This window comes from Lepidothrix coronata, unplaced genomic scaffold (assembly GCF_001604755.1).
Source record: "Lepidothrix coronata isolate B3197 unplaced genomic scaffold, Lepidothrix_coronata-1.0 Scaffold13, whole genome shotgun sequence".
NCBI lineage: Eukaryota > Metazoa > Chordata > Aves > Passeriformes > Pipridae > Lepidothrix > Lepidothrix coronata.
The window spans coordinates 3,183,600-3,209,426 of record NW_016690193.1 but is presented as its reverse complement, the minus strand read 5'-3'; the positions used below and the strand labels follow the sequence as shown (position 1 = coordinate 3,209,426).

The 25,827-nt window shown below is 39.6% G+C and overlaps 1 protein-coding gene and 1 long non-coding RNA gene across 13 annotated transcripts in view; one reads left to right on the top strand and one right to left on the bottom strand.

The window, feature by feature from the left end:
* FAM160A1 (family with sequence similarity 160 member A1) overlaps positions 1–2,348 on the bottom strand; it is an 87,121-nt gene extending 84,773 nt beyond the window's left edge. For 3 of the 9 annotated variants that reach the window (XM_017805929.1, XM_017805923.1, XM_017805932.1), the window contains exon 1: positions 1,751–1,968. The gene's annotated coding sequence lies outside the window, so the exon portion shown is untranslated. Of the gene's footprint in view, positions 1–1,674; positions 1,969–2,086 lie in introns of those variants that run through there. The other 6 variants (XM_017805926.1, XM_017805930.1, XM_017805924.1 and 3 more) reach the window with 4 other exon arrangements.
* Positions 2,113–25,083, top strand: LOC108492998. Of its 4 annotated transcripts, XR_001873296.1 has the most exons (6): positions 2,113–2,223; positions 15,270–15,436; positions 16,073–16,150; positions 21,167–21,248; positions 21,426–21,568; positions 23,480–25,083. It is a non-coding gene; the product is annotated as an uncharacterized LOC108492998 (long non-coding RNA). The 4 variants fall into 4 exon arrangements; XR_001873298.1 differs by lacking the exon at positions 21,167–21,248; XR_001873295.1 differs by having other exon boundaries at positions 15,270–16,150.
* The last annotated feature ends 744 nt before the right edge of the window (positions 25,084–25,827 follow it).

Here is a 25,827-nt window from a genome sequence, read left to right as displayed (position 1 = left end):
AACCCAACCCAAAACAACCCTTATAGAACACAATTCAATTTTTACCATCACCACCATATAATTAGACACAGTAAAAAAAAAAAAAAAAAAAAAAATCTTCCATGAACAACCCTTATAGAACACAATTCAATTTTTACCATCACCACCATATAATTAGACACAGTAAAAAAAAAAAAAAAAAAAAGTTTCTTCCATGGGCTTTGGCCACACATTTTTCATCATTCTAATAGGATTCACTTCTTTCTCAAAGCACATGTAGCATGTACTCAATCACCATGGGTCAATAAATAAGACTAAAACAGCTGTTAGCAAAGTCAATTGTAAACATTTGTCTTGATTGAGACAGCTAAGAGAAAAAGGCATCTGGATTTTCCATGAGCTTTACAACTGTGGTCGTCACACCAGTATCTCACTGGTACAATCTTGCCCTTTGCAACTGTTTACACTTTACAAAGTAGATTGTAAGCTTTTCTGTCTTTCCCTTCTCCCTTTGACTTTCCATGTTCATTAAAGTAGAGTCAGAGAGGAAGAAAGGAATTACAGCATTAGGTCCTAATTCTTAGATTAGTTTCAGGTCAGGTGGACTCTTATACACAGCCCAGAAGTAAGGTAGCACAAATAATGTGAAAACCCTAATACTCCTTCAGATATTACAAACCCTTCCAAACAACAATTTCTCTAAATGGTTTACTTCTGGAAATTACAACATAAAATCAGCACAGACCAGAAACGTAGGTCTGTACTGAATGACCTAGCACGGCTACCTTATTGGGGTGTGAGAGATGTCTTTGAATGGACAGTTTATTATCACTCCCTCTTTTCTCTGAAAATGAAAACAAAATAAAAACCATCATGTTTCCCAACTAACAAGATAAGCCTCTGAATCCTTACTGTGATGAAGAAGAATAAAAACTGTTGTACAGAAGGAAAATTCAACTATAAACCCTTGCACAGCATCAGAGTTTCACACTGATCAACAAAAGACCTAGGCAGAGAGAGAGGGCACTGGCACATTCTGAAGTCTCTTTCAATTCAATCAGAAGTAGTAAGGTGGCATATAAAATAATACAATCATTTTCATGCATTTTTTCTTCTTATCATCATCGTATGAGTTGTGTTAATGCTAACTAGAAAACCAACCATACACCCCAGGGAAGAGGAGAAAATCAGACTGAAATAAAAATCTCCAAAGACTATCAAGTGTGCCTGAGCATTTCTCAGTTACAGGAAACCATATGCCCCAACCTGGCAAACTCCTGTACTGGCAGGCTGGCCCCAGGCACAGCCTCCGAGCAGGCAGCGGGCACCTGTCGGCACCTACGGATTTGTCCACATGGAGCAACTCAAAACCGTGCCGAGTTACTACCAACAACCCTAGGCGACAGAACAGGTTCACGTGACCTTGCTAATAGTTCCTCAAAGACCAGAGAAAGCAACACAGCAATCATTTTACCAGGGCACGCTGCCTTCTCCAGTTACCAGGGCCCCCAAGTTGCCGAAACCTCGGGATTTTTTGCATCCAAAGCAAATATCAAAACAGCCTTCGGTGATTTTGGTGAGTGACGCAACGAGGAAGAAGTAATCAATGTTATTCCCCTGTTAAATCAGCAGCCCGAACCCGAACTGACCACCCAAGCACAGGGTCACGGGGGTGACAGACCCACGCAGGAATACCTGGCACTCTGAAAGGCGTCACGCTGCTGAGGAAAGAGCCGCCTTGGAGATAAAAGCACGCATCCCACGCTCTCACCTCGGCACTCACAGCCCTGCGCGAAGCCTGGGTCCTCTCCCAGAAGTTTGCGACCAACGCTGCCCAGGGTCGCCCCACAAACCAGCAGCGGAAGAGCCGAGCCAAAAAGATAAAGGGGATTAGGCGGGCATTACTTCCAGTGACCTATATACTGCCCTCAGCCCGCGGCGGCCCTGCGGCAGACGGCAGCTGCTCGGCTGCGGGGGACACCGGCCCGACACCCCGCCCCGCCGGCGAGGCCAAGCGGTGGCGCGACACCTCCGAAACTCAGTCCAGGGCCCGTCCCCGCCGCCGCCGCCCCCTCACGGCTCCCGCCCCGCGGGGACCTGCCCCTACCTGGCGCGGGAGGCGGCTACGGAAAGTTTCCCCGGGGAGGGGCGAGGCGGGCTCCACTCCCTCTCCGCCGAAACGACCGGCTCCGGGAAGGAGGGAAGGAAGGAAGGACGGAGGGAAGGAGGGAGGCGGTCACCCAGGTGAATCGCCGTCCGCTACGGGACAGCGAGGCCGCCGTTAATCCCTCGGGCGGGAGCGCCCTCACGCCCGCCCGCCCCGGAGGCTCCGTCCCCTCAGGGCGGGCATCCTGCCCCGCGCCCCCCCGCGCCCTCACAGCGGGCGGCCCCCGCTCGGCACCGGCCGCAGACTTTGTGCAAGCGGGGACGGGCCGTGACTCAGAGCGCCGGGGAGGAGCCGCGACCTGCCGGGGAGGCCCGGCCCGCCGCGGCCCCTGCCGGGCGGCTGTTCTTCCCTCGGCGGGCACCCTCCAAGAGAGTTTAGGAGGCCCCGACTTTAGAAGAGGTGCCCCTGTAACTAACAAAGCTTCCTGCCATCTATTTCTCCCTGCATGGAAAACCCGCAGGCTAGAAGTACTGTTTTAAATCTAGCCCGACCTTACAAATGAGAATTACAGGTAATTCCCCAATGATACAAGCTACAAGGTGATCAGTGGGCTGTAGCACCTCTCCTCTGAAGACAGGCTGAGAGAGCTGAGGTTGTTCAGCTTGGAGAGCAGAAGGCTCTGGAGAGCCCTTATTGTGGCCTTCCAGTACTTGGGAGCATCTCTCTTATGAGGACAGATTGCGGGAGCTGAGCCTGCTTAGTCTAAAGAAGAGGAGACTGAGAGGAGGTCTCATTAATGCATATAAATATCTCAAAGATGGGTGCCAAGAGAGTGGTGCCAGACTCTTTTCAGTGATGCCCAGCAACAGTACGAGGAGCGATGGCCATAAACTAAAACATGCCTCAACATGAAGAACTTCTTTACATTGAAGGTGGCAGAACACTGGAACAGGCTGCCCAGGGAGATCATGGAGTCTCCCTCTCTGGAGACATTCAAACCTCACCTGGACATGTTCCTGTGTCACCTGCTCTAGGTGACCCTGCCTTGGCAGGGGCATTGAACTAGATGATCTCCAGAGGTCCTTTCCAACCCTAACAATTCTAATAAGTCACACAGGATAGTGTGAAATGTTCAGGAGGCTCATAAAAAAGAGGGAGAGGGACTTTTTATGTGGGTAGATAGTGATAGGACAAAGGGGTATAGTTTTAAACTAAAAGAAGAGAGATTTAGATGCGATGTTAGGGAAAGGTTACATATTCAGAGGTGTTGAGGCACTGCAACTGGTTGATCAGAGAAGCTGGGATGCTCCATCCCTGAAAGTGTTCAAGGGCAGGCTGGATGGGGCCTTGATCAACCTGCTCTAGTGGGTGGTATCCCTGCCCATGGCGAGGAGTTGGAACTAGAGGATCTTTAAGGTCCTTTGCAACCCAAACCTTTCTGTGATACTATATAGTTCTTATTTTTAAATACCTCACTGTAACTGTGATGGATTGCTGTGATGAATAGTTAAGCATGGTTCAATATGCTCGTGGCTTTTTTTTTGTTTTTAATGGCTTCTGATAAATTAATTAGACTGTCAGGGTTCTGATTGTGGTTCACTAATGACTCAAAATAAGAATAGATACTGCCCTATTAGGGTAACAGCTCATTTAAATAAATGTATAATATAATTTACCAAGTGCAGTGGTGTTGTCTGTGAGCTCAGGAAGCGTTCTCTCAAAATACTCTATGTAATTAAAGAATAATTTACTGAGATTTCTAACTAACTAGACTCACACAAACTAACTCACACCTAGGTATGCCAGAGTTAAATTTTTCCAAGCAAGGATAAAACCATCATCCAAAAATCCAGTCAGAAATAAAACTGATCTAACATGAGTGAGGTTCCTCCACTCCTCCCCTTAGGAAGACTGGAAGAATCACTGGTTCTTGTAAAACATCTTAGCACACATTGAAACTAAATCTAAACTTTAAAGAGCGGGGGAAGCTGCCATTTCCAGAGACTCTAATTCCTCCCTCACATGCTGTTGTTTATTGGTTTTGGAACTGCAAGATGAAATATTAGGTTGTGCTGGTTTAAAGGTAAACCAACAGGGGAAATGAACCCAACTCAAAAGAGAGATTATAAGTCAGAATAACAATTTAATAAAATAATACAATAAGTACGATTATACAGACAAACAATTGGTTTTAACCCACAAAACCCAAATGTATAACCCAGCACCCTGGGGCATGAACAGAGTGGTGTTCGTTGGGCCCCCTGAGTCCAAAGGAAAAGGAGAGGGGAAAACCTGTTGGTGAGAGTGCTGTTGCAGTCTGGTCGAGAGTGGTGATTGCAGTCCAGTCGAGACCGGTGGTCTGCAGTCTTCCTCTGGATCCCATGAGTGGTTAAAAAAAGTTCCAAGACTCCAAGATTATATATTCTCCAGTTCAGGCAGGAATGCCCAGTACTTCCCTCAGTGTGGGGAGTTCCACAATGGGTGGGAGGACAGAGGGCACCCTCCTCTCTGGCAGGCCTCTTAACACCTAGTTTATAGCCTGAGGAGTCAGGCTGCTCTGGGCAGAGGGTGTAAATAGTCTGTTGATAACAGTTTCTGGGAAATGGCATGGAAGGCTATAGAATACACAGTTTTGGGTTACACCCATACAGTGAGGAACTGGTCCCAGCTGTTCTAACTAGGACATAGGTCCACATAATTATTGCAAATGCTGCGGTAAAGGTGCTCAATAGAGCTCCCTCATAGTCTGAATCCAGAATCTGTTGCCTAGATGTCTGAGCATGCATGTCTGTTTGGAGAGGTGTTTTCAATATTAGATCTGGTATTTCTTACCATTCATTCAGGAAGCAGCTTCCATGTGCTGCTGTAGGGCCTGGGCATGGAGATGGGTGGCATTCAGCTGCTGTCTAGGATGGCAGAGCAGAAGCCAGCTTGAGAATTTGGTAAAATTGTCTAGAGGACTTTAGCAGAAACTGAGAGGATACTTCTGTTCAAATTGTTTGGTCTCAGAAGCATGGGAATTGTCAGGCAGCGCACAGATGAAAGATGCCCTTTGTGTGAAACATCTCATCATAAGCAGATCATTAAGGAGTGAGCCTCTGAAGCAGCGCCTGTTACAGATGCTGATATAATCTATTTCGATTCTTCTTATTGCTGCTCTAAGCATTTTAGAAACACTCCATAATTATTTTTACTGTGATAATTAGGTTGAATTCAAGATAGCCGTCCTTTTACATCACTATCTCTTAATCATTTGATAAGCTGTTCTATCACACAGAAGAGAAGGAAGTGTAAAGATGTCTTATCACAAGCTCACACTAATCCTCCTACTCACCCTCTTTGTTCTACAGGCATTCTTTGCTACTAAGAAATACTTTGCCCAGGTGTAAGAGTAAGAGGAATAACACTCGAACCCAAACACAGTTGACTGAGAGGATAGTTGCAAGTAGTAAAGGTAACACAAAGTTTAATGAACAGCACTTGTCAGTCTTGAATGTTGTGTCATCAGTACAATTGTGCAGTACCTCTAGTGAAGTTTAATAATTACAACTAACTTTGTATGTACAGTATTTAGAGAACATAACAACATGTATGCTCACGCTTTCGGTCAGCAGTTTTACTCCACAGAAAGGTCAGGCTTTCTAAAGACATTCCAGAAAGTTTCTGCTTTCTGTGACCCAGGGCCATGCCTGCAGTGTCAGAAAGATATTTGCTGTTGCAGATAAAAATGGCCAAGTGTATCTACATAGGTAAACCAGCCAGCTTTTAGAAGAGATCTTGTATTGTAATTTTTTATACCATTTTCTCATGTTACATGTTTTAAAAGTGTATTTGTCTATAAAGAAGTGTGCTTTATGCAAAGAATTAAATTACAATCTCCAATTACTAGTCACAGTTGTACTACAAAGAGAAAATCCGTTAAGATAGAAAGTTTAATTTACAAAAACCCAAGTCACTGTCAACAAACCGGAATACTCACTGTAAATTACATGACCCCTGAACTGCCCCATTTAACACAGATTTTTCTTAGATGTGATCTAGATATCACCTCAGTAAAACAAATCTATACTACATTTGCTTCTTAGCAAGAAATCTGATTTCCAGGAAAGGTGTTAGAAGATAAACATCTTCTGTTAAGAACGAAGAAGAATATGGGAACTTTCCAAGTCATGTTATATGCTTTGCCACAGCCATTCTTCCTTATCTTCTATGAGCAATAGGAAAAAAGGAAGTTTGCTTTAAATCTTCAGAAAGCTACTGCAGAATTTTCTCTATACATACCTTAAAACCTTCATACTAAGAAGGGAAAGCCCTGTACTTTAAATGCACATGAAAAATCTTTGGTTACTTCTACCTAAGCCATATTTCATCTGAATGGTATAAAACACATTAATCTCTTAATGTTCAAAGATGTCCCCAAGCTTTTTTGAGATATGGTTTTGCAGATATTTTGCTTCAATGCACAATTTACAATGTAGTACCATTCTGAGATCATTTGTATATGAAAGATAAATGTTATATTTATATGGATAGAATCCAGACACTTGACTAGACTGGTAACTAATAAAAATATGTGTACAGATTGGAAATTAATACACTACCTTTAAGTGGCTGTGCTCTGGTAAACAGAAAACAACTTAAAAGATTCTGTTGGCTATCTTAACTGGTATGTATTGATTTACCTGTTTCAAAACAACTCTTTAAATAAAAGAAAGTTTGTTTAAAAAGTTATATAACAGAATTTAGTTGAAAAGACTTACCTGTGGCTATTATAAATTATTGATTTATGAGAGAAACCAAAATAAGTTCACTGCCCCTTTAATAAAATTATTTTTTATCTTTAAAACCTGATTTGGTTATCTATGATACATTGTAAGGGCCTGACACTAATTTTGAGAATAAGTTAATTCACTGTGCTCCAAAAGTCAGTCCACTCGTAGTCTGTAATTTCTCATGTGCTATAAAATGTCACAGGTCAGCACTGCTATCAAAAGAAATAATCTTGCCTTCCTCCACCCATTCTGTCCCTCCCTACATTTCCATCATCCCTGATCTATGCAGCTGTTTAATAAATGAGATCAGTTCCACGGTCCAGATTAAAATTAACCCCCCTTTTTTTGTGGTTAACTTTAACATGGATCAGGTTTTTTATCTGGTTCACCTGCCACGACATAAATCCTTACTCTGGCACAAGAGAGGGAGCAGCATGAGGGCAGGAATGAACTGTGGCAGCATAAATTAACATAAAGAATATGTGAAGCTGAAAGTATGATTCAAAAATGCCTTTTAACAGATAGGCATCTAGAAACAATTGTGCTCTCTCCTATTGTTTCTGAGGGTTTTTTGCTTGAGAGTATGTAGCTAAGGCACATGCTGTATACAGCCACTGCTTATTTCAGAACTTGCCTTTGTCCTCTTCAGGTACTCTCTTTTTCTCTTTGTGCTTTAAAGACACAGAGCTGAACCCTGGGCTTGTGCTGTAAATCCTTCAAGTTGCAGCTTTGGGGAGGAGGAAGGCAACTGACAACTTGAAAGAAAAAAAAAGAAAAACAAAATCCTTCCTTCTGACAGAAACAAGACCAAAACCTCCTTCCTTCTCCACAGGCTGCTAGTATTACAGGATAGAAAATTTTTAAGTCTCTCATAGATTTCTTTCAGATTTACTAAACCATCTCTGCCAGAGAAGATTTATGTCTGGCCTTCGCAAATCACTTACCTTAAGAATACAGATGGAGAATATTTAGCCCAAATATATCCATGGAAGACAAGTAGCAGTAGACTTTTTAAAGGCTCAGTCCTCCTTTTGTAATTACAAGTTGTACTCCAAGGTCCAGTGGGAGCTTTAGCCAAGAACTACAAAAAACATTTCTTAATGAAAATCAGGTTATCAGCATTACTCTGTTTTTCTGGTTATAAAAACTACAATTATAGCAAACATGGTGTTTGAGCAAACAGAACCAAAGATACTCTTCCATTACCTATAACCTGCACACACGTCACATCATAGTCAGTAGTGGAAAAACATCCATATTTTCTATCCCCACCCTACTCAAAATCATCTCTGAAAATCTGGATTTAGTAATTTAATTATGTCAGATTTGTAAAAAGAAGAATGTTGACAGTTCACCAGTAGGGAAAATTTCAGTAGACACAGTAGCACTGTTGCACTCTGGCTCAGATACAAGGCCTCTCCCCAGCTAATTATAATGCAATCTACGTAAATTCCCTGGAGAAGCATTTGCTTATTAGTACCCACACAGTGTTCTCTGTTTCCATAACACCTCTCTTAGTTTTCACCACTGTATTGCCCACCCAAAGTCACACTTCTGTCTGCTTTCATAAAACCTTCTACTTTCATAAAACCTCCTGATAGACCACCTCTTTGGTAGACTCTAATCACTGAGCTACTGCCAATGGGAAATGGGTTACCTGTGATATGGGAAATTCCTGCAGTCTGAGTTACACAAAACCTGTCTACCAGATGTGAAATCAGACAGATTGGAATTTTGGAATTTCTTTTTGGTTTGTTTGGGGTTTTTTCCTGAACCAATATGAATTTGCACCTGCTGGAAACTGTTACTGAAGGAAGGAAAAATAAAATGTCATACTGAACAAGTCCACTGTACTCTGAATGGAACTACTGTCCAGCTGCATGCCTGGGAAGGTGGAGAGACAAGACAGGCAATGAAAGATTGTATAAGTGGGCATGTCTCTCTCCTATTACTTAAAAGACAATGAAATATTATTAAGTAGCATTGTTGAGTGAGTATATGAATGCTGATTTCCTCTATGAATAGGCCTATACTATGAAGATACTATGACAGGAGATGAACCATTCAGCTGCTAGGCAAAAAATGTATAGTAAATCAGAGAATAATCCTTAGTAGTGTTTTGTTCCTCTGCATGTGCTTTTTCGTTCCTTGCTTAGGTCTAGAATAAAGTGATTCTTCACCATTGTCAGATACTTGGTATAGTCAGTAGTTGTTACTTTCTACAGAGAAAACAAGAGACAGAAATGAGATTTGCCAAGGAGGAAGGATGTACAGAAAAAAAGGGGTTTATTTCCTGAAACTGAGTTAATGTTTTGCATTGTAGCTTAATTTCTCTTCAGTGTTTATGAGTGACTGTTAAGAGTCTTAAGTATAAAGTACTTAATTGATAGTTTTTACTTAATATTTTGAAAATTTGCTTTTAACTTTTTGCCAGTAATTATTTTATTTGTATCAAATAAATACTTAGGGCAAGAGAAAAGCTGGGCACCTATCTTTGAGTTCTCAGAGTAGACACCTGGAGAGAGAGACAAAACCTCCAGTATGATATGACTTCCAGCCAAATCACAGACAATAAATCCCATATTTTAAGGTCCGTTCTTGTTCTGCAAGGTATTCAATAGGAAGTTTTACTGAAATCCCCGGCAATTTGCTGAATTACAGGTCAATGGCTGTTGGAGATTTGAGGTCAAATATCAGCATTGATAGGTGCCTAAGTTATTTGAAATAAAATCCTTTTGGGATTTTTTCAAAAGCATCTGGCAGGTGAAAAGTGCTCGTTTCCCTTTGCATTTTAAAATCATTGGATAAAATTCACAGACAGCATTAAGATCAAAGAGCAGGCTCCGAGTCTCTCACCCTTTGAGAGCTAGTTCCTAGCTGCCAGCTGGTACAGTCATGCTTCTCAGCCTTGCCCTTTCCAGGCTTGGGATCTTTGCAGCAAAGTACTTCAGCTTGAAAAGACTCCATGGTTTCCCACTTTGTATAAATTGATGGGTAAGAAACATTGATACAAGGAAGGAAAGTGAGTTTGAATTTCTTTGGATGAGTTAAGTCCTGCACTTTTATTTTGCAGGCAAATGATCTATTAATGTACTGTATCTAGGGCCAACAGCAGCTCCTCAGGAGATATGTTCTGAAGAAAGCTCCCTTCAGTTCTTTCTAAGAGTAGTTTCTAGACTCTGAGTAAATAAAAAATCTTCATTTGCAGTCCTAATTCGTACCCTCAATCTCCAGGGAGGACAGGAGTGCAGTTACACTCTTGTGTATTACATAGCCCTTCAGCTAGCCCAAAGCAGCTCCCTGCTCAGTAAGGACTTCTTGGATGGCCTCTGTAAGGGGCTTAGTTCTCCCCATGCACTCCATGAAGGACATGGAACTCAGGTATGAATTTCTCTCCAGCATCTGATAGTTAGGCATTGCCACCACTGTTGGAAGTCTGACCATTAACTGTCTTGCTGAAGGCAAAATAGAGAACTAGAAATAGTCAGAATTATCATTTAGGGAAATTTTCAGCTGCCTTTTTTAGGGCATTTCTGTTGTTTTACTTTTTCTATTTTTCCTTACATTTCTCTCCCCCAAACGAGATTCTATAGTATTCTGCTTGCATTAGAGGAAACTCGCATATGGTTGTCATCTACCTATATGAAGGAAAATAAAACAAGACATAGTTGCTATCCCAGGAAAATTGGATGATATATTAAAATGTTATTAATTTTGAACATGAACTGTTACAGTTCAAGAAATATGGCCTAAATGTACAGCATGAGTTGTATAAGCTTGTCTCTGAGCAATCAGTTATAGTTTGCACACCCAAGAACTCATACATTTACAGAATGTAAGCTGCCAGTTACTAATGTTTTGAGATTCTTTATCATAATAATTATTTGTTCAAGTTAAAGCTTGACACCCTTGTTTTAAAAAAATATCAATTCTAGGGTCTCTGTCCTTTAAGATGCATTCACTAGAAATTGCAATACTGCTGGAATTCAATGTTTTTTATTTGTTGGCCCTGGCAGCTGTGTATTAGTAAAATAAATAAACTAAATAAACAGTTCCAGTCACTAGTGGTTTATTGCTGGAGTTATCTGCATCGGACAGGAGGAGAAGTTCTACCAGAGGAGCTTGGCTTTCAAACCAGAGATTAGTGGAATCACTAGGAATAAATATGTAGAATTGTGTGACCTGTGGGAAATATTTCACTTGCCAAATGATGACGCTAACTAGTATTAAAGTTTGAAGTCCTCTAGCATCTATTCTGCATTATTCATATGAGTATAAATCCAATTATATTCAAGGATCTAATATGGTATCAGTCTGTATCTTATTAAAAAGAAAATCTGTGGTGTAGTTGAGAACCTAAGCCTGTAGGTTTTTTCTTTTAGTTCATTATTCTCGGATCCAGGATACCTTACTCTGTATGTGTGTGTGAATAGTATAAAAGTGTGTATATATGTATTTATGACTATATACATCATTCTTTGTGTGCACGTGGCTGTGAGTGGGACCAGATAACACACACATATGGCCATACTTGCTGTAGTCAAGGCACCTCCCTGCCTTGTTTGGATAAACTAAGCAATAAACACACTGAATACTTGTGATGCACAGAAAGTAAGACAAGGGGATCTAATAATGCCTTAGTATTGCAACTTCATGAATATCTCAGTAAACCTGGGAGAGCAGTCACAAAGTAGGTATTCCTGTGCAGGTATCCCTATGCCAGTATCCCTACCTGATAAGTTAATTTTTAAATGAATGTATTCATTTTTATTTATGATATATATTATATTTCATATATATATTATACAATATACAATTATATTTTAATTTATTCATTAATTTAATGAATTTTTTTAAAGATGCAAAGTTATAAGCTGGACACTTATAACTTGCCAATTCCATGAAAATAACTTGGGAAAGTTGTATACAGTTGTAGGGGAAAAAGTGGCAGAATGAACCAGAGTGTTTAATTTCCTTTATTGGAATCTAGAAAGTCAAATGGAAGTTGTTTATTGTGTTTGCAACCGTAGCCAAGAGTACATGCTAATAATAAATATTAAAACTTGAAGGAAAACAGAATTGAAGTTTATGGACTTATGATGATGATGATTGTGCTGTTGAAGTGCTATAGCTGTATAGTGCATAGTAGTTTCAAATGGCAAAACAGGATTTCTTTGGAACTAGTTCTGTAGTATGTCCTAAGCACTTCAGGAAATAATTTATGGTAGTTCATCTGTTTCAAGCTGGAGTTCATAAACGGGCTTCTTTTGACAGAAGTTGCTCTCTTCATCTCTTCTAGGAATCACAGAATCATAGAATGGTTTGTGTTGGAAGGAACCCTAAAGATTATCCATTTTCAACCCTCCTGCCATGAGCAGGGACACCTTCCACTAGGCCAGGTTGCTCAAAGCCCAATAACACTTGGTCTTGAACACTTCCAAAGATGGGGCAGCCACAACTTCTCTGGGCAACCTGTTCCAGTGCCTCACCACCCTCACAGTAAAGATTGTTTTCCTAATATCTAATCTAAATCCACCTTCTTTCAGTTTAAAGCCATTCCTTCTTGTCCTATCACTACATGCTCTTACAAAAAGTCCCTCTCCAGCCCTTTTGTAGGACTTCTTTAGGTACTGGAAGGCTGCTATAAGGTCTACCCAGAGCCTTCTCTTCTCCAGCATAAAGAACCCCAGCTCTTCAGCCTGTCTTCATAGGAGAGCTGCTCCAACCCTCTGATCATCTTCATGGCCCTCCTCTGGACTCACTCCAACAGGTCCACATCCTTCTTGTGTTCCCCACCTCATTCCTCACCTTCTTCTGGTTCAGTTGTAGCACTCTGAGACAATAGAAACACAATCATTCAGGTTGAAGAGATCTCTGGAGCTCACCTTGGCCAAACCCCTGCTTAGAGCAGGACCAAATAAATCAGGTTGCTCAAGCCTTTTTCTAGCCCAGCTTCAAATGTTTCCAAGGGTGGAGATTCCACAACCTCTCTGGGCCCTTGTCCCAGTATTGGACTGCCCACATGGGAAGTCATTTCTGATACCTAGTGGAATTCCCTGTTTCCTGTGTCCACTGCCTCTTGCCCTATCACTCTGCCTCGTCAATAAAAGACCAGAGTGTGCTGCTGGCTTACTCAATGTCCAACAGCATCTTCAGGTCCTTTTATGAAGAGCTGTTTTTTACCCAGCTGGCTTCTAGCCTGTCCTATTGCGTGAAGTTATTCCACCCCGACACAAGACTTTGCATTTGCCCTTTTTGTCAGCCCATTTATCCAGAGGTCCTTCTGAATAGCAGCCCTGCTCTCCAGTGTAACAGCCACGTCTTCCAGTTTGGTATCACTCAAATACATGCTGTGCATGCAATCCATCCCATCATCTGGGTCTTTAATAAAGATGTTAAACAGTATTGACTCTGATATTCATCCCTGCCTGAAGGCCCTGCTAGTAAGGGACTGCTAGTTGGATTTTGTACCATTGATCCTAGATGGCTTCCTGGGCCCAGCAACTCAACCAGTTGCAGTGTCCGGCTTCCTAGGAAAGGCAGCTGTCAGGGCCTTTCAGTGCTTATTCCTTCAATTTTAGTCAGGAGAGACTGTGCCATCATTATTCTCAAAGGCACTAGAGCGCTGTCAATGAAGAGATGTGGTTGCAGGTTTAAAGCAAGTGAGTAAGCAGGAGGTAGTGGTAGTGTGAGGGATAGCAGTTGAAGCCTAGGAAGAAGTCTCAGGATCAAAGAGGAGTAAATAAAATGGAGGACAAGTCCCATTATTGATATTGAAGAAGTACTCCTGGCACTTCTTTGGCTCTGAAAAAAGATTTTCTTTTCTGAAAAGCATACTCCTGGAGACAGAGGTTACTCAAGCTATTTTCATCCTTTTACTGTAAATATGTACTATTTGCTATTGCAGAAGATGGGATATCAGGCTGGGCAGCTCCATTTATGTGAGCCATTTTAGAGTACTTGACTCTCATCTCTTTTCACATTAAAAACATGAAATTATCAACAAGCTAAGAGGTAGTGATGTGGAAGTTGAAGGAAAGAAGGTGTTGACTTTGTTTTGATATCCAGGAGAATGCTGAGAAGGTTGGAGGTTCCCACTTCCTTTTTTATCCTTTAGAAACACTAATGTATTGCAAGGAGCTGTTAGTTCTGGGAAGTATTTTATTTAGCAGTTCTCTGAAATTTAAGCACTGAATGTCAGCCAAGTAAGTCAGATGGATATGTGTGGGTAAAAGGGATATGTGGTAATTTGAAGGAAAATGAGTGTGCCAGCAAAGGCTTCTTCAACTTTGTGTGAAGGTACTCTTCAGTTTTCAAATTATATCTTAGTCTGATAGGTAATTTCCAGTCTTGCTGCAGTGAAAGTTGTTCACTTTAAAGTATAGTGCAGCCCATATTTGGTTGCTAATTGTTTGGCATTTCTCTCTCCACTTCTCTCAATTTTGTATTACATCTGGTGTCCAAATGACATAAGTAATATATGGACATCACAGACAGAAAAATCGGGAATTGCAGCATGATATTTATTGTGTAATAAACAAATTTGATAATTGCAGGCATTTGAAGTAAAATTATAAACGGTTCATATGAAATAATTCTGGTTTTAAGGATAATGAGCTATATAATTTAGTAGCATTGGGAACTAACTTCTTTAAAAGTTGCTGTGGCTAATGCTATTCTTACAGTAATTTCGTACTGTTAAAACTCCACCAGCATTAATGGAGTTAATCCTAATTTTCATTTACATAAATGCAAAGAAGGCTCAGCCTCAGTGATTTTTTACGTACTGTTTCAAGAGTGCTCAAAATTTTGAAACTCAAAATTCCACACAAAATTCCACACAAAATTCCACACAAAAATAAAGCTCAATGCAGAGAGATCTAATTGTTCTTATTTCACATATAAATATATATGGCAAACAACAGAACAATGAAATACTGTTCTTTGACATTTTAGATTTGCAATGCTGGTTGAACATTCAGAGGCTTTTTGAGCTGTATTTTTATCAATGAAAAGTCTGTGAAACTGCTTAACTAAAAATTGGCTTGTGTTAATGTTATCCTGTCCACTAGCTTCCACAGATGAGGGAAGTACTTAACTGCCTGTATCAAAGGGAAGAAAAAAGCATTTGATTTTTAAGACATAAATCAAGTACTTCGTTTCATACTCTTTGATCGGTTTTGCTGACACAGGCAAGTAATCTGACCCCCTTTGCCATCTAATTATGAACCTCTTTCCCCTCCCTCCCCTTAGTATTGAGCTTTTATCAAGGCTAGGTTTTTTTCCCTCCCGGGAGTAGTCATGCCTCCTGCATTTTTCTCTCTGGTGTTTAGAAACCCCTTTGCAATGTTAAACCATTAGGAAATACCCACTTCTTCGAACATCAAGTACATCTTTTTTTTTGTTACTAGGCTGCCGCTCTATGGCCGTGCACATAAACTACAGCTTTAGTTCCACTGGAGTAAACTGTATTGGAGGAGTTTCTGGGAATGAGAGAGAGAACGTCTGGGCTTTATGTTCTACAATGAGAGTATGAGTACGTTAAAAGAAGACAAAGGAAAAATTTACCATTTCATGCGTAGGCACCTACCAACCTGATATTTTAAATATGTTATAGACAATGGTTTTGATCATTAATAATGTGCATACTGTAGTACACTAACATAGAATTCACCACTGCTTGTCCTGGCTGTCTAAAATAATGCTAATTTGAATTGGATTTTCAAATGAAAGTAAAAGGATAATACCTTTTAAAATACCCTGGCCAGGAAATCAAGTAGACTGATCCCTGCCTGATGTCCTTCATAAGTATGAAGTTTTGATGCTTTTGAATCTCTGGAATAACTAAATCATGGAAGAAATCAAGCTGTGTTTTAAGTGTAGAGGTTTATATGTAGCCATACACAGTGTTTTACAAATGGGTTAAAGGGGCATTAAACTTTTATTAAGAATATTTTCACTTATGCAAGGTTAGAATACACTGCCTAGTAAGTTATGATGTAAGTCACTGTTTTCACATCTGCATCTGAAAATGGAGAGGGTTGAAATTTAGCAGATCTGCCTTCTGGAGTACTGTGAGCAAGCTTTAGATTTGTCTGCTCACGAGCACTTCAATTGGAGTCCTACAGCGTTAAGACCTTTAACAACTGAAAGCTGTGTTGAATTTGGTACTATTATTTCTCATCCTTGTGCAATTTTGCATGTTTCCATTCAGAAAGTGGAATAAAAGCAAGCTTGAGATGTGTTCCTGCCTTCATTTTTAGCACACCCAAGTCGAGAGGAAAACTCCAAGGTTGGTGGACATCTAATTTCTTGTAGATGTTAACTTCTAAAGAACACAGTCCCTGGTTATGTCTTGTCAGAGACCATCAATTACTATCTAAAATATTGTAAGGTCTTCATAATTAGACTATTTTCTGTATAAACAATACCTACAGACCGAAAGCAATCTGAAAAATTGAAGTCCAAAGCAAAGGAAATTAATTTGTTCAAGTGAATAAAAGAGATCATATTGGCCAGAGATGCCCAGTAGCTTGAAAACAAGCTCAGAGTTCTTAATATGTGTTTTTCCTTTGAATGTCCTCCTGTATGCACTCCTAGGTTTGCTGGAGGGCAGAGGAGAAGGAGGATTGTTAAAAATTAAACAGCTTGCTCTTACTAAAATAAAAATCCATCTTACAGTTATCATTGATATAGGTGCTGACCTTTGGCCATGTTAGTAACTCGTTCCAGAGAATCTCTTCAGCATTTGAATATATTTTGTTAATGTAGGTTAATATTATAACAAGGGACAAATCTTCTTAGAATAGTATTTTCCAGGATACTCAGCCATAAGGCAGTGTTGTTTTCTAAACCAAGCCAGCTGTTAAAAGTGCTAATTAGTTCTGCCAAGAAGGTAACAGTGCCTATGTCCTAATAATCCAAACTGTAATGTGTATTAAGAGGCTGTCAATGCAGCAGTTATGTTCTCCCATTTAGGAATATTACAAGAAAAATTTACTATGAACAGGAGATTGAGAAAGAAGGGGAGATCATAAAACAGGATAAATTAGGAGCTCAGAAAGAAATTGGACAAGAAACAGCTTGGGTATAGGAAATAAACCAGTATAAAAGGAGAGAAAAAATTACTTCATTTTATAAAGTATTTCTACATCAGTCAGTGCAAGCAAGAGCAACATAAGAGGTGCGGTTTAAAACCATGCACTGATGTTGCAAGTGACAATATTGAAAGATAATGAAAGTGTTTTCAAACAACAGGGATGCTGATCAAATAGCTAGAGGCTGGAATGCAAGCAAAAGTGAGGTTGCCTGAAGTGTGACAGAGGCAGCACAAGATCCTCCTCTGTAGTTTATTTGTTGCAGCAGAAGCACCACGGTCCCAAGCTACCACCAGTGCTGCGTACAAATCTGCCCAGTGCTGCAGTGCAGCAATCTTTGACACCTAACACATGCAGCTGAAACTCTCAACTCGACCAGCAAGGCTAGAGAGTGAGAATTAGAGCATCAGACAGTGAGAAAACATCAACACATTTTCTTTTGGGTGGCACTGTGTCAGGTAGATGCACATCAAAATATATGTGCAGAGACGTAGAGCTAGCAAAAGCTAGCAAAAGCTAGGTCAGCTGTTGAAGGTGAATTGAACTGCAAACCAAACCAGGTCCTGCAACAGTCAACACAGTTTTTGAGCTGCTATAATAAATGGAATTGTTTCCCACACATGATGTTAATAAAAATGTCCATCTTGTACGAAGTGTTTTATTTTTTTTTTTCCCGAAACTTTTGGATAACTTTGTCACTATTTACCATAATTTTTCTCCTGTGTTCTTCCTAATGAAGAATGGTTGAAAATGCCAGTGCACTGTATTCCAAATATGGCTGCAAGAGGGCTGCAACAGGACTGTATAGAAGATTACTTATTTAGCTGAATTCCAAATATGAGCCATGGCTGTTCTCAAAATGCCACTGTTTCTTTGGTTTTACAATGGCATCATATAAGAGATCTTTCCACCTGTCTGGTTTGGCTCTGCTTTTCAGACTGTGGGTGGCAAAAACCGATATGTTTTTTTAAAACACAATAACATGCCATCAATATTTGGAAAGGTAAAAATGTCTTAGTATTACCAAGTAATCCTAATCATGAGAGAGGGACCTTCTCTTCCTTGTACATCTAAATTATTCACAAAGGGAAAAGGCCTTTAAAACCAATTCAATTTTATTGTCAAGACATGAAAGTATAAATAACTGCTTTCACCACATCTTCGTTTTCTCTTGTTCTGTTTACCAGAAATTAGTCATACAGATTCAGTGTAATTTAATTATATCTAGAATCCTGTTGTGCCAAAACAGAAAGTGTCTAGAGGACCCACATGTAGTTTTCCCAGTTTTCCTGACCTTTGCCACTGAAGACCTTCCTCACTGAACTAGCAAGGTTAGAGCCCTAGAGAGGCAGAGTTAATTACCTGCTTCTCCCATCCCTGCTGCAATGCTACCTCACTTCTCCGTATTTCAGTTTCGTCATGCATTGTATTTCCTTCCTCTCTGTTGTTGTTGTTGTTGTTGTTGCTTTGGGGTTTTGTTGGTCTTTTTACATATTTATTGATACAGTAAGATATTCAGTATAGGAACAGTGCATCTAAAGGGTCCATATGAGCTGGAAGCTCTTTGTGTCAGTATAATCACACTAATAAATTCTTCAGCTCAGATACTCTAGCTCACTTTATTTCATTAAGCATAGTTCCTCACAGCACTGCCTCCTCACTAATATTCTGTTTTAGTTGGGACGAGCAGATTAAAATGAGCATGCTGGACATCTGCTACCACCCTTGCAAAACAGTGGAGGTCATGGTCCAATCCAATTAAGAACAAAAACCTAAGGGATACTGAAGTTAGTATCCCCTTGAGCTGTCCAGAGCTTTACACTCTCTCACCTCAGATCAAGTTTTGCATTGAAATAATGTCCTCTCTTGATTCTCCTGCTTTGTTTAATTATCTGTACTGTTTGTACTATTTCTTTTAATGTTATGTCTATTAAGCTACCATTTCTTTTCCTGTTGGCTCGACTGCAAAGGTCTTATCCTGAATATGCACGGAATCTAGTACAACCTCCAGGCAGTAGTGAATCTCCAATACTGTTATTTATAAAAGATACTTTGTGGACACTGTACACACAGTAGTAAATTTATTGAAGTGTAAAGAGAAAAATGGCTCAATACAATGCAACACTTCAGGAACACATTTTGATATAGCTCTCAATCACACACAAACATGAAGTTATACTGTCTGTCATAAAAGAATTGGATGTGATAAATTCTGTGAGCAGTATATTAAATCTAAGGCTCAAAAAGCTAGCTACTTTCAAAGTACCAGCTCCAGGAAGCTGGCTAGATATCCCTTCAGTCTTATGTTTAACAAATTGCTGTGAAATTACGCGGGTGTTCTTTTCTTTCCCCTCAAAATACAGGTTTTTGAAACATCACCCTTTATTATTTTTCTGTTCACATCCCAATGGATAAATATTCATATCTCAGAATTTCTCACAGCTGGCAGAAATTGGCAATACTGTTATTTGCTAGAAAAGAGGCAAAGGACTGAAATGGAATGGCATTATTGCCCCATAAATGTGATCTCATCAAATCAATCTGCAGGTCTGGAAAATTCATAGTTCTTCCATCGAATTGCTTCAGCACTGTACGTGTTTTGTGGATAATGTGAGGACTTACATCCCTGATCCAAATCCAGCTGAAGCTGGCAGAAAGACTGATTATGATTCTTTGGAATACGCATCCTCATCTGCTGACACGTATTAAAAGAGGTGTACAGAAATACCTGTGCCAGGCTCCTGTGCCTGCTTACAACACAAGGAAAGCACTCATGTTTCTACTGTTTTTTTAAGTGAGGAGACCCAATTTTGATGTAGAAAGGATCCTGCCAAATTAAGTAAACAATGCATCAGGGCTACAGAAAAATTTGAATATTACATATCTAGAAGAAGGAGACCTGAATTCACAGCCTTAGGGGAGGATAAACAAGACTAGCTAAACCATCTCTGTACTCCTCTGATTCTGGGTTGATCAGCAGTCTGAACAGCTTCCAACTGGTGCTGAAGTTCTGGCTCTGACAGCTCTTATTTGCCATGTTCTGCAAGAGCCCTTTGGATAGACAGCCTTTATACTCCTTATGCTGCCACCAGCAAGGACTCCACGAATTGCAGAACACTCCAACTATCATAGCGGGCATAAAGTGAGTAGAGCACATCTGAAGACATTTAAAGTGCATAAGAACTACTTCACTTTTATTGAGATGTCCGAAGTAATTTCTATGAGGCTCACTTGCCTGGAAGCACTGTGCTGATACATCTCTGTTGTCACTGCTCCAGTTCATCACTGAACTTGCTCCCAAAAATAACAAAAGAAATGCCGAAGACATGATGCTGGAGGCTGTGGTGAAACCTACACAAAACTTCTTATGATTGGAGTCTGGATTATTGTGGACCATATGGGCTCACCATAAATGTGGGAGAATATTTATTATACAAAGAACAAATCCATAAACGCGAGTTTTTATTGTAGCCAACAAAAGAGTAATGTAACTAGGAGAAAGGTGAGGAATTAATCAAATATGTAGTTGGCAGCACAAAGAACGTAAGATACCAAATGTAAGGCCAGAATTTCTGCAAAGTAACATCTCAGCATGTTTTTTCATTATTTTTATTTCCTGCATTAACCTGTGAATGATCAGTGGATGCTCGGGGCATTTAGAAGCCAGAAATAAACTAGAATGTATAGCAGTTTGTCCTGACCCTCCCTTCGCTACTGCCACCCCTTGCTTCTTGTCTCTTTTGCTTCCACCTCACTATTCCTTAAAGTTGCCTTTTCCCATTAGTGATCATGTCACAGTGCTTTACCAATTAAAAGTCTTACTAGATAGTCCCTCTAAATGGTTTCTGATTCTACCATTTCTCCTGATTCCTCACTAGCCTTTAATAAAAGTGATACTTCTCTAGCCTCAGAATTTCCTGCTTGAAATAAGCTTTCAAGTAGCATGTATGTATTAGCCAGGCTAAGTGAAGACAGCCGAAGTATGAGAACTGGGAGGCCTTTTAATATAATTTTAATATATTTTTACTATAAAAGGATTAGTTTCACAAGACTCTTGGAAAAAAGACATTAGACAAATCAAAAATTGAGTCCAATATACATAATTTTTAAAGGGTTTTACTTGGTTCAGTAGAATCTGTTTGGTTTTCTTTCTGAGGAGTGCTGTGAGCTTCTGGTTTTTTTATTTCTTCTTGGCTTCTATTTGTATTCAGATATCACTTTGCACAGAAAAAGATTGCCTCTTGGAGAGTTCAGTTACACATGCTGTTCAAGTGATCCTGACAAGGATGAATGGTAATAAAAATTGTCCATCCTTTGAATGTGATTTGGATTACAGTGCAGAAATTATATGTCAATATTGGATAGGGCTGTAGGGGGGCTATACACAAGAAATATAGGGTTATATGTGAACGTGATTTGTCATTCCCCTCTTGACACCACTCACTCTACGGGTCTGTTCTTTATTTATAGGCAAGAAGCATGCTGACATTTCAATATTCCTTCAGCTCAACAGTTCAGAGTACAGTCACAGCAAGAAAAGCAACACGTGTAATCACGAATAGCTGGAGATTCATTTCACTAGATTTTCCAAGAATTTAATTTTAAATTGAAAGGTAGGCCACAATGCTAATTTTACAGGACTTTTGAAAAGGGGAGGTCAAATTTTAGGATTAAAAATAAAAATTATGAATAGTATTCATAATAAAACTGGAAAAATGGCATACAAAATTCCCTTTACATTTTAGTAGTAATTACAGGAGACAACAGATGCTGTCCTGTCATGCAACATAATGTTTTACTTTGTTTAGTTCTGGGCTTTGATTGCATTACTAGGGCCAAAAGTCAATCTTAGCTTATTTCTATGAATGATGTCTCTGTTACTGACAGAAACAGGAATGATCATGTATACACAAACAGGTGCAAATGTATGACCAAAATAAAATTCATGCTATTGTAATTAGAAGGATCAGAAGGAAAAAAAGTATTAATTGACTTAGGCTTCAGTTAATTTCATTAACATGCCAGGGCACTGTGATCATGAGCACATTAGAAATACCTTAACAGTGATGATTTTCCATCTTTCGAGCCCTATTTAAATATATTTTTTGTCATACATTAGGAAATTATGAAAATTCATAGTTGTCCCCTGAAAGTTTTGACCTGGTAATGATGCAGAATGAATACAATACTTCTGCCAGTAGAAGACTAAGAAAGTCAAAGTATTTCAGAGTAAATAAGATGGAGATTACATGTTGCAAATACAAGATATTTTGGTATTATAAGTTAGAGAGAACCTTTGCAGTCAGGCAAAAAATCACTTCCCAGGGAGAATAGGAAGTGTAATCAGGCCTGTCAGGAAGTGTAATCAGGCCTGTACATTTTCAGAAGCCTTGAACGAATTAAAAAAAAACAAAATCAGAATGGAAACATTCAAGCATATAACTTTTCCAGTTGTTAACAGACCAGGTATAATGCTAGCATATTAAACAGTCACTTTTTTTTCCAGCAAGATATTTTTCACGAAGAAACAAAAATAAAAGTCCTGATAGATTCAGAAATCTCTGGTTTCACCAAAATTATGTGAATATTATTGGGCTTCAGTTGCTAACAACTTGCAAGCTGAAGAATTAATAACCAGACTTCAGTTGCCACCATACCCTAATGAGGCTGGAACGTGACCTGCACACCTAACCATCCACCAATAAAAAAGAAAAAGCTCAAGGCTCGCTTACAACAACTGTCAAACTAAGGCATTTTCTTTAGTGCTAATCCAAAGATGGATGAGCCCTAGTGCTGCAGCAGTATATCAACATTCAGCCAGTGTAAGCACCAGAGTAAAACAACAGACAGTTTACTCCAGAAGTTCTCAATATATGTTTTCCTTTTGCTTTGAACATTTCTAATGTTTTGCCCTGGGACTGGATGATAAACCCATATTAATCCCCTTGGAAGATTGTATTTACTGTAATTGTGTGAGATCAGACCAAGGTTTTATCAGCATATTTTACCTTATCCTTTTGTACGTTTTTGCATTCCTTTCTGTCTTCAGTCATTGCTTTGCCAATAGTAATTATGTATGCCAGAGCTATCAACAGTAGAAAATTCCATATATGGCTGCACAGATGAAATGCAGAGAGTAACCCAAGCCTACGTCCTTTATATGCACCTCTCCAATCTGAGAAAAACAGAGGGTGGTCTATATAGATTTCATAGCTGAATTCTAGATCAAAAACTGTGTTTTAATTATATTTTCAATTAAATCAGAACATCTCACTTGTTTTCTCTCATCTTGAAGGAAGTCTGAAATTGTTTGTCCAGATAGAAATTTGGGGCATGATCACATCATAAATTTTCAGAATATAAAGCTGTGTTAGAACCCTGAAGGTTTTGTGGAATATAGTTGTCTCTGAGAGAGCTGCTTCAGGGCTGACAGGTTGTTCCTGGCTCCAGCACAATCCTGAACACATGGCTTTTGTAAAAGCATCCCAGAAACTGCTTCTGATACTCTCTTCCTTATTTTCCAGACCATTGAACTCTTACTGATCGGGAATTGAACACTGTAGAGATCCTTTAAACAACTTCTTGCATTTAGAGAGCATCGGGAGGAGGGGAGTTCACAGTAGATATAAAAGATTTTTTTTCTGTGAAGGACTTCCTGAATTGATAAAGTTATCCTGAGATATGCATTTAGGGAATTTTGTCCATAAAGACAATTTAGTTAGTCAATGGGAACAACCAGAAGGAGTGTAGAAAGCACAGATGAGTATTTCTGGAATTATTTTTCCCCTACTAATTCCTGTATACCACTTCCTGTCCTTGGAAACAAGAAAAACTCGTGTAAATTGGACCGAGGCCTTTTTTTTGGAGAGAGGAGGATCAGCCCATACCTCCTCCCATGGTGTAAAACCCCAGGAAATTCTACCCAGGTTTTTCTCTGCTTTTCATGCTTTCCACGCTCCTAAAGCTTTTTGTTCAGCAGCCCCTTGAAGAATGTGGCATTTCCTTTGAGCTAATGAAATTGCAACAAGCAGCTGTAAGATTTGGACTGAATGAGCTGTTTCTCTGTGAGGAAAGAGTGCAGTTTCTTTCTGGGCAAAGGAATAAATATTGTGAAGAATAAACAGTGTGAGTTGCTGTAGTCTGAGGAAGGCAGAGGTTTGGGGCAGGCTTGAAGAGTTGCAATATATTGGCACTGGGGAAGAGTAGGAGTGACATAAAATGCTACAGAAAAAAAGATGTGAGGGAAGTCTAAAAATGCTTGAAAATGATGCCTTAGGGAAAATCTGAGTTGCTTCAGTTTTCAGCTGAGAAGCGTTGTGTACAGATCTCACTCAGAGACCAGCTAGTGCAAAGCTCTGATTCAAGGTGTGAGTTTGCTGTGAGAAATTTTCCATCCATGTCAGGATTTTGCCAACATCTTGTAAAAATGCTGCTTCATCAGTCCAGACCTCGCTGGGAGCTGCAGACATTTGCAGATGTTTGAGTTTCATTTCACTGTATCACAGAACGGTTGGAAGGTATCTCTGAAAACCATATAGTCCAACTCCCCCTGCCAAGGCAGGGTCACCTAGAGCAGGTGACACGGGAACATGTCCAGGTAGGTTTTGAATGATTCCAGAGAGGGAGACTCCGTGATCTGCCTCGGCAGCCCGTTCCAGTGCCCTGCCACCCTCAATGTAAAGAAGTTCTTCCTCGTGTTGAGGTGGAACTTCTTGTGTTTTAGTTTATCACCGTTACTCCTTGTCCTGTCACTGGGCACCACCAAAAAGAGTCTGACACCATCCACTTCCACAACTGAGATAGAGGAAGTTTGATTACTGTTGCATCATCACATTATAAATTTTAACTTTGTATTTTTTTATCATATGAATCTTTTTCTTTTGAATGATACAATCCTTTGATCATACTCGGTGAAAAAATGCTGAACCCAGTGAAAGTGTATGTGTGTATGCAAAGTAATGAGGTAAAAAAATATAGGATAAGACCTCCAATGTTGCTATACTGCTAACAAAACTCAACATTGAATAATTTAGCAAGAGGTCATTGACACCAAAAGCACCAGATTGCTTTGCAGTAGCAATGTATGAATAATGTGAAGCTATTTCTGGGAGTCAGAAAAAGGAATAGTTCTGAAACTCAATTTTCCATCTATCTAAATAGTACAGATATCTCCTTGGGAGTTGTCAGCTCAGAAACTACAGTTCTTTAAATTAGTAGGTTTAACTGGAGTGCACAACTACAAAAAACCTACCAAAATATATTCTTGCAAGCATGAGTGTGAAATACATAAACCCCCTAGCTGATGTCAAGCCTCTTTAAAGCCAGTATGGAGGTCCTGATGATGAGGAGGCTTGTCATCTATTCCTGCATGGACAATTGGTGACTAGAGTAAGGGTTGTGGTATAAAATTGAAAAAGACAAGAGTGATACTATCATGTAGGATTATTTTTCTTTTCCCATTAATTGCTAAGGAGGAATGCAGGTCCTTCCTTCCTATCAGATAAATTGAAAAATAAATGTCTGAGTAACGCTGTCTTGCATCATGTTTGGCTGCCTGGCTTAAAATAAGCAGGTGTCATCCAAAATTTTTCAAAGGTCCAAGCCAAGTACTCAAAGCTATCAAATTGTTTTTTCACTCAATTTTTAATAAAAGCAAAATTGTTTTAAGAGGTTGTGTGTTGATGAATGTATGACTGAAACATAATGTCTGGAACAGATCAAAGTAATTTATTTTTAAAGTTGGAAACTCATAATATTCTATTTGTCATAGTCTATTTTGAAATTTTTAAAACTTTCACATTTAGAAAAGTGTTTTTCCATTAGCAAACACACATTAATGCAACTAGACTGTTACAACCTCATTAATATTAAA